This window comes from Somniosus microcephalus, unplaced genomic scaffold (assembly GCF_052327205.1).
Source record: "Somniosus microcephalus isolate GS21.2 unplaced genomic scaffold, FLI_Smic_1.0 unresolved_chr1, whole genome shotgun sequence".
NCBI classification, from domain to species: domain Eukaryota; kingdom Metazoa; phylum Chordata; class Chondrichthyes; order Squaliformes; family Somniosidae; genus Somniosus; species Somniosus microcephalus.
This window is the reverse complement of record NW_028225179.1, coordinates 2,703,246-2,712,184: the sequence shown is the minus strand read 5'-3', so window position 1 is coordinate 2,712,184 and position 8,939 is coordinate 2,703,246. Positions and strand designations below refer to the sequence as shown.

Genomic DNA, 8,939 nt, shown 5'->3' with positions numbered 1-8,939 from the left:
CGGCATACTCTCATGGGATCTGAGGCCTCGGTTGAACATCTTCCTGGAAAGACGGCACCACCGACAGTGCAGCACTACCTCAGTACTGTACTGCAGTGTCAGCCTGGATTATGTGCTCAAGTCTCTGGAGTGGGGCTTGAGTTTGCTGCCGCTGAGCCACGGCTGACACCTAAACTCAGTTCATTCGGCTGGAGTGAAATGATGGAGATAAAGGGAAAAATGATAATGGAGTCAAACATCAACTTGGCGCCCTAGAGAAATCGCGCATCGTAATCGGCCGCCCTTTATAAAAACCGCCCGAGTTATGTTTCCATCGATTTCATAAGCAATGATAATCAGGCCTGTCTCTAATGGACGGGGTCGTGGTCAGTCAAAGATCACTCTGTGTCTGTTTAAACCGGGTGCGCTCACAATCCCGGATCATTTAGTGCGTTAGTCTATTTTAAAGAAAAGCGATTCCAGTTATGATGACCGAGTTGGGGAGTTTTATCTAAATGCGGCGGGGCTCATCTGGGATGTGAACCCAAAAGCTCTCGCATTTTAATTTGCGAAATATCCCTAAGCGAAAATCATGCCCCAAGACCAATGAGCCGTCGATTTTTGTCTGAAGTTGCATTAGGTTTCTCTAATAGTTCTCTTCTAACCCAGTTCGCAGAGGTCGAGTTCATTAATTTGAAATATGTTTATCTTTTCCTAAATCGACTTCTTTATATGAGCAGTTTTCCTCAATCTGCTCACTATTCTCCCCATAACAAGAAGGTCGGTGACAACCTAATTGTGGATATGGTGTTTGGGCGATTGTCTGTACGTAACTTCTGTCCTAGTAATTCTCAACATCATGTTCAGGTGAATCGTTGTTTGTGTTCAACATGATGTCGGAAACGTGTACAGATAACTCCTGAGTTTACACATCTTCTCGCTTGTGCCAAAGACTTAAGTCACTGCTTTGAAATCGAATCTATTTCCTGCACATTATTCTTCGCCTGATAGTTGCTGGTTTAACAGTTAAAACTGGCCCCACCTTCCCTCCTGTCAATAAGTAATACTGAAGGGCTCCTTTAATACTCCAATCCCTTATTGGAACACGGTGGGCCTGAGGAACCTAAGTGCCCACGTGGAACAGCTAATAAGTAGATGGTTTGCGGAAACACCATTGTATCTTCTGCTCCGGTCGAAGTATCACACCACAAAAACATTAGCTGCTCTAGGTGAGGCTCGAACTCACAACCTCAGCATTTCTCCAAGTCTGTACTGTTATATAAGTACTGCGCGCTAACCGATTGCGCCACTAGAGCTGTGCTTGATATGCATTAGTTATCCGTGCTCATTTACTTGCACATTTAAGGTTGTCTAATCGTGCGGGGGTGCAATGTCGTTTAATTGAGGCGCATTGGCTGGGTTTATATGAAAGAGTGAAACAGGAGTTACTCTCATGTGTTGGCGAGCTGGTGAATTTACCAAAGGCTGCAGCAGATCCTGGTGTCATAAACACTGAAAATTTTTACCCAACTCCTAAAATACAGTCTGCAAAATGAGAACCGATGAAAATTCATCATATGCAAAACAAAAAAACGTTTTAAAATTTTGCCCATGATTCGTTAACCATGTGGGTTACTGGTTGATTAATGACGATAACAACAAACTTCTCACACAGTCTAATGAGATGTATATAATAAATAAACAGTTTTCTTAATTTTAACTCCTCGACATGGAATGGAATCGGTATCGCAGGGTAAGAGTATTTATAGATTACAATTGTTGTTCTGAGCTGTTTCTCTAATTATTTAATGAGCAGCAGTTTCCGAAGGTTATCACTTCCGTCTAAAGTACAACATGTCCCTGGTTCAATCGTGTTTTGCAGGTAGAGTTTAATAAAATACATTAAGGGCCACGCAGTATTCTACTTTTCTCTATACAGTTCTGTACATACTCAAAATCTACAGATATACCGACTGTGTGAGAGATCATTACAGGACCCTGCAGCGCTGCCTTTGTTAATAGCAACAGTTCGGAGCCGCATTTCAGAAGCGGCAACAAACCCATGAGTTGGTTTGCTGGTCCCCAGCTCCCGGAGTGAGTGTGGCCGCGACAGCAGCAAAGTTCAGGCCGTGTGTCCGGTCCCGCTTTCGCCAAGCACCCGCTGCCGGTGGAAAGCAGCGATTGCAGCCTCAGAGAGCAAAAACTGCCCATTGCTGTGAAACAAGAAATCACTGAAGCAGAGGAGCGCATAGATTTGCATCTGCAGCGTGTAGGTGAGGATGTAAAGTTTGATTTCGATCGACCCGTTGTTGTTGGAACCGCTGAAATTGAATCTCTCTCCGGCAGATGTTGCAGCTTTACGTATGAAAAGTGCCCTCGAGGTGCAATCGACAAATTTGGAGCTGCTGTGTAGTGGGACAAGTTAAAGGATCAGCACAGTTAATGCCGAGAACAAATTAAACAGTAGCTCAGGTTGATGAACCTTGCACTAGTGAGAATCCTGGATGGAGATTTAGAGGAAGCGACAGTGGGAAGGGCTGTACTGCGATTCTAATACTTCTCCAAGCACATTCCAGGCAAGTCATCGACATTAAAAAGAGGGCTTAGAACCGGAATGGTACTGCGGGCACACGTCTCAGTCAAAATGCAATGGACAATACATGACAAATCTATTTGATTTTACGTTTGATAACCAGTTGATTGGGCCTGTATTCTAGACAGAGTGACTCTTAAGTCTAGGGTTATGAATCTCGCTTTGTGGATTGTAGATTGAAATTTGCGAAAGGTCCCACGTGAGCTTCTTTTTAACGTCGACTTCTAATATTGGACTTGCGCTCAAAACTTGTTCTAATCCGCCTAAGAAATTATCGTTCAGGACACAAATCATTCTCCATTAATCTCCAGCGGCTTAGGAGGAAGGTCAATGCAAATGTCATGTAAATATCATGGCTTTAAAGACAAACAATTAAAGTATTGTTTTATCAAACAATCACAGGTGATGGTTGTAAGTACATTTGTGTGTGTCCATATTAGATACGAACGTATTTGTGAGTTGCTGTTGTGTTAGATGTAAATGCATTTGCACTTCTTTTCGTTACAAATATATTTAGATGTTTCTGCATTATTTATTTTTCTATTCGGTGGGGGAATCTGTGTCAGTTATACATGTATTTCTGAGCGCTTCAAATGTCCAGTCCGGCCCCATTCTACCTTCTCATTGCCCCCACGTGGGACACGGCAGACCATCTGTTACATTCGGATACAAATTTTGCTTTTATTGATACTTAGAAAATGTGAGGTTTAGAAAGTAATAACCCTGCATCCATCAGCATCTCTGATACCCCCTGAGCATCCCGTACTCCGTCTGATAGTCCCTGAGCGTCCCTTACCTGCTCCAGAACGTCTTGAGTATCCCTTACCCTGTCTAGCACATCCGGAGGGTCCTTTACCCTGTCTGGTACATCGTGAGCGTCGCTCACCCTATCTGAAACATCCAGAGTGTCCCTTACACTGTCTGGTACATCGGGAGCGTACATTACCCAGTCTGGTACATGCGGAGCGTCTCTTACCCTATCCAATGCATCCGGAGCGTCCCTTACCCTGTCTGATACATCCGGAGCGTCCCTTACCCTGTGAGATATATCCGGAGCGTTCCTTACCCTGTTTGGTACAGCTAGACCGTGCCTTAAACTGTCTGGTATATCCGGAGCGTCCCTTACCCTGCATGGTAAAACAAGTGCGTCCCTTACCATGTATGGCAAATTCGGAGCGTCCCTGAAACTGTCTGGTACATCCGGAGCGTCCCTTACACTGTCTGTTACATCCGGAGTGTCCCTAACCCTGTCTAGTAAAACAGAAGCGTCCATTTCACTGTCTGGTAAATCCGGAGCGTCCCTTAAACAGTTTGGTATATCCGGGCCGTCCCTTCCCCTGTCTATTACGTCCAGAGCGTCCCTTACTCTCCTTGATAAATCCTGAGCATCCATTTTCCTTTTTGATAACCAGTTTGCCAAAATTGCATATTTTACCCCTCATCCGCAGCTATGTAGCGCTTCCCGTTGCTCACGCTCATCAACTGTTTAGGGAAAAGCGTCAACTACCAGGTGAACAAAGCCAATTCTTCAGTTAGCCTCCCCAGTGCACTTCATTTCCCAAGGAATGTTCTTTTACAATTGGGCTGCTTTGGTTCCAAAGGCCGGCCCAGCTTTCGCAGAGCTTGTCTGTCGAGCGGTCCCGCAGGTCTAAATCTATTGACTGGTTTCAATGCACCAACTCAGGTTGGGGCGAATGGGACATGTGCCCCAGGAACAGCGGTGGGAGCAGAGCACATTTAGCGGTTTAAGTAGGTGAAAGTGAATGTTAGCAGGAAAGTTACGATGCAATTGAAGGAGGAAAGTAAAGGAGGGCCATGGATTGTGCAAGGAAGAGAAATCTGTGCCATGACTCGGATTCGGACCGAGGTTGCTGCGGCCACAGCGCAGAGTACTAACCTGTATACGATCACGGCGCCACACATCAACTACTGGAGCTCTGCTCTGACAATCACAAAGTAACACACGGCACAGCTTAGAAAAGATGGAGAATAGGTGAAGAGTTACAAATCAGCACCGCCATAAATTAGGAAGTGGTGAAATTCGACACAGGCCCCGCAGCGACTGGAGCCTTCATCCAGAATGGCAACTAGTGCAGCCGCAGTTACATTTAAAAGAATTTTAGCCTTTTCAGACGAGAAGCTCTCCCCTAGAGATTCATTAAAAAAATGGCCCCGCTGGGAGTCGAACCCAAGATCGTCTTTGGCCAGCTAAGGCACGGGGCCGAATCCCAAAACAATTTCTCATCTCTACTCATTGATATCTACGAGTTACCAGTCACTATCTTCTGGACTCTCAGGCCATTTTTTATTTCTCCCGCTCTCTTGTCTATTCCTCCACGGGTCCCGATGCTGTCTGTATCTCCCACTTAATTTAACTCAGTGTCAATCTGTGAGGTGATTCTGAATGATTACCCTATGTTTGTGTCTTATATGAAATAAATGAGGGGATCAGAAAATTCTTCCTCTAACACTGGTGAACTAATGAGCCAACATTTATAACAAGATATTATTATTTGTGATGCAGCAAATACAATATTCCATCTTGAAAGATTCAGGTTCAATTCTGTGCAAAGGAAACTTTGACCCCCAACGTGCTTGCAATTGGCCGCCTTTTAATTTGACGTCACAAACGCCACCATTGCACCTCAAGGTGATTAATATCTAAGAAACAGAGAAGTCATGCAGTGATAGTGTATTTGTAGAAAGGGTTGTGAGACTGTGGAATGCACTGGCCCAGCAGAGCAGCAGATTTAAAACAAGGTTTAAAAACCAGCTGCGTGTGGGAGGAAGGGGAGAGGGAGGCAAGACAACCACAGAAGATCTCAACAGAAAATGCTGGAAAAACTCAGCAGGCCAGGCAACATCCGTGGAGAGAGAATTATTGTCAACGTTTCAGGTCGAAACACTTTGCCAAGACTGAAAAGCACAGGAAATGAAACAAATTAAAATGCCAGGTTGGGAGAGAACAAAAGAGAAGTGAAGAGACATTAGGAGATATAAAAATCGGGACGAGATGCTGATAGGAGTAGTGGAGACAAAAGATGGCTCGAGATTAGGTGTGAAATGCGCTGGCAGAATGGGAGACAGCTGCCATGTGGAAGAGAAAAAAAGGGGGGAGGGCAAAAATAAAGGTGTGGATAAAAAATATAAGTAAAAATGTAATGGGGCCGAGGTTATAATCTGAAATTTTTTAACTCTATGTTGAGTCTGGAAGGCTGTAAAGTGCCTAATCGGAAGATGAAGTGCTGTTCCTCGATCTTACGCTAAGCTTCCATGGAACAATGCAAATGGCCGAGGATGGTGAGGTCTGAGTGGGAATGGAGCGGTGAATTATAATGACAGGCGACTGGAAGTTCGGGGTCATCCTTATGGATGGAACAGAGGTGTTCTGCACAGCAGTCACCCAATCTGCATCTGGTCTCCCCAATGTAGAGGAGGCCACATCGTGAGCAGCGAATACAGTATACTAGATTGCAAGAAGTACAAGTAAATCGCTGTTAACCTGGAAGGGGTGTTTGGGGCCCTGGACAGTGGGAAGGAGGGAGGTTTAAGGGCAGGTATTGAATCTCCTGCGCTTGCACCGGAAGGTGCCAGTTGAAGGGGAAGGGTTGTTGGGGGTGATGGAGGAGTGGACTAGGGTATCACGGAGGGAGCGGTCCCTAGGGAATGCTGAAAGGGGAGGTGACAGGAAGATGTGTTTGGTGGTGGGATCACGTTGGAGATGGCGGAAATGGTGGAGGATGAGCCATTGAATGTGAAGGCTGGTGGGGTGAAAGGTGAGGACAAGGGGAACCCTATCATGGTTCCGGGATGGAGGGGCAGGGGTGAGGGCAGAAGTGCGGGAGATAGAATGGACACGGTCGAGGGCCGTGTCAACCAAGGTAGAGGGGATTACTCGGTTTTGGAAAAAGGAAGACATGTCGGAAGTACTGGGGTGGAAGGTGGCATCATCGGAGCAGATGCGGCGGAGATGGAGAAACTGGGAGAATGGAATAGAGTCCTTACAGGAGGTGGGGTGAGGAGGAATTGTAGTCCAGGTGGCTGTGGCAGTCAATGGTCTTGTCGTGAATTTTGGTCAACAACCTATCCCCAGAGATGGAGACCGAGAAGTCGAGGAAGGGAAGGGAAGATTCGGAGATGGACCATGTGAAGGTGAGGGAAGGGTGGAAATTGGAGGCAAAATGAATGAAAATGTCTAGTTCAGGGCGAGAGCAAGAAACTGCACCAATACAGTCATCAATGTACCGGAAAAACTGGTGAGGGAGGAGACCCGAGAAGGACTGGAACAAAGAGTGTTCCACATATCCCACGAAAAGGCAGGCATAGCTAGGACCCATGCGGGTACCCATAGCAACACCTTTGATTTGGAGGAAATGAGTGGAGTCAAAAGAGAAGTTGTTATCGTACAGGGAAGATCACCTTGGAATCCAATGGCACCGAATCTGATTTAAATCCCCCACTGTATTTAAACACATTTAATGTCATATTCACATTTTGAAGCATTTGAGCAATATTTGAGTTTTAACATAGAAGATAGGAGCAGGAGTAGACCATTCCGCCCCTCGAGCCTGCTCCACCATTCAATGCAATCATGGCTGATCATCCAAATTCAGTACCCGGTCCCTGCTTTCTGCCCATACCCCTTGATCCTTTTTGCCTTAAGAAATATATCCAACTCCTTCTTGAATATATTTATTGAATTGGCCTCTACTGCCTTCTGTGGTAGAGAATTCCACAGGTTCACCAAACTCTGGGTGAAGAAATTCCTCCTCATTTCTGTCCAAAATGGCTTACCCCTTATCCTTAGACTGTGACCCCTGGTTCTGCACTCCCCGATCATCGGGGACATCCTTCCTGCCTTTAGTCTGTCCAGTCCTGTCAGAATTTTATAAGTTTCAATGAGGTCCCCTCTCATTCTTCTAAACTCCAGCGAGTATAAGCCCAATCGACCCAATCTCTCCTCATACGTCATTCCTGCCATCCCAGGTATCAGCCTGGTGAATCTTCGCTGAACTCCTTCCATGGCAAGAACATCCTTTCTCAGACAACGTGACAAAAACTGCACACAATACTCAAGATGTGGTCTCAGCAAGGCCCTGTACAACTAGAGCAAGACATCCTTGTTCCTGTACTCACACCCTCTCGCTACAAAGGCCAACATACAATTTGCCTTCTTAACTGCCTGCTGCACCTGCATGCGTACCTTCAGCGACTGATGCACGAGGACACACAGGTTTCGTTGCACTTCCCCTTCTCCCAATCTATTGCCATTCAGATAATAATCTGCCTTCCTGTTTTTGCCACCAAAGTGGATAACCTCGCATTTATCCACGATATAATGCATCTGCCATGCTTCTGGCCAATCACCCAACCTGTCCAAATCATCCTAGAGTTACTCGGCATCCTCCTCACAGCACACACGCACACCCAGCTTTGTGTCATCTGCAAATTTGGAGATATTACATCAAATTCCCTTTTCTAGCTCAGTGATATATATTGCGAATAGCTGGGGTCCAAGGACTGATCCCTTCGGTACCCCACTAGACACTGCCTGCCACTCGGAAAAAGACCCGTTTATTCCAACTATTTGCTTTCTGTCTGCCAACCAGTTCTCTATCCAAGTCAATACCTTACCCCCAATCCCATGTGCCTTAACTTTACACTCTAATCTCTTATGCGGGACCTTATTGAAAGCCTTCTGAAGGTCCAAATACACCACATCCACTGGTTCTCCCTGATCTATTTTACCAGTTACATCCTCAAAAAATTCCAGTAGATTAGTCAAGCAGGATTTACCTTTTGTAAATCCATGTTGACTTTGTCCGATCCTGCCACTGTTTTCCAAGTGCCATGCTATTACATCTTTTATAATGGACTCTAGCGTTTTCCCCACTACCGATTTCAGGCTTCCCCGTTTTCTCTCTACCACCTTTTTTGAATAGTGGGGTAACATTAGCTACCATCCAATCCATGGGTACTGTTCCAGATTCCATCAAATGTTGGAAGATGATCAGCAATGCATCTACTATTTCTCGGGCGAGTTCATTAAGTACCCTAGGATGTAGATTATCAGGTCCTGGGGATTTATCGGCCTTCAATCTCATCAATTTCCCCAACACCATTTCCCTACAAATGCTGCTTTCTTTCAGTTCCTCCCGTTCGTCAGACCCTCTGTTCCCCGACATCTCTGGGATGTTATTGTTTCCTCCTTTGTGAAGAAAGAATCAAAATATGTATTTAATTGGTCAGCCGTTTCTTTGTTCCCCATTATAAATTCCCCTGATTCTGACTGCAAGGGACCTACGCTTGACTTCACCAATCTTTTTCTCTTCACATATCTATAAAAGCTTTTACAGTCAGTTTTTAT

General features: G+C 45.4%; 1 non-coding gene across 1 annotated transcript; it reads right to left on the bottom strand.

Annotated features, from left to right (window-relative positions):
- Positions 1-1,200: 1,200 nt before the first annotated feature.
- On the bottom strand, positions 1,201-1,295 carry trnai-uau (transfer RNA isoleucine (anticodon UAU)). Its single transcript has 2 exons — positions 1,258-1,295; positions 1,201-1,236 (listed from the first exon to the last, which is right to left on the bottom strand). It is a non-coding gene; the product is annotated as a tRNA-Ile (tRNA).
- Between the last annotated feature and the right edge of the window lie 7,644 nt (positions 1,296-8,939).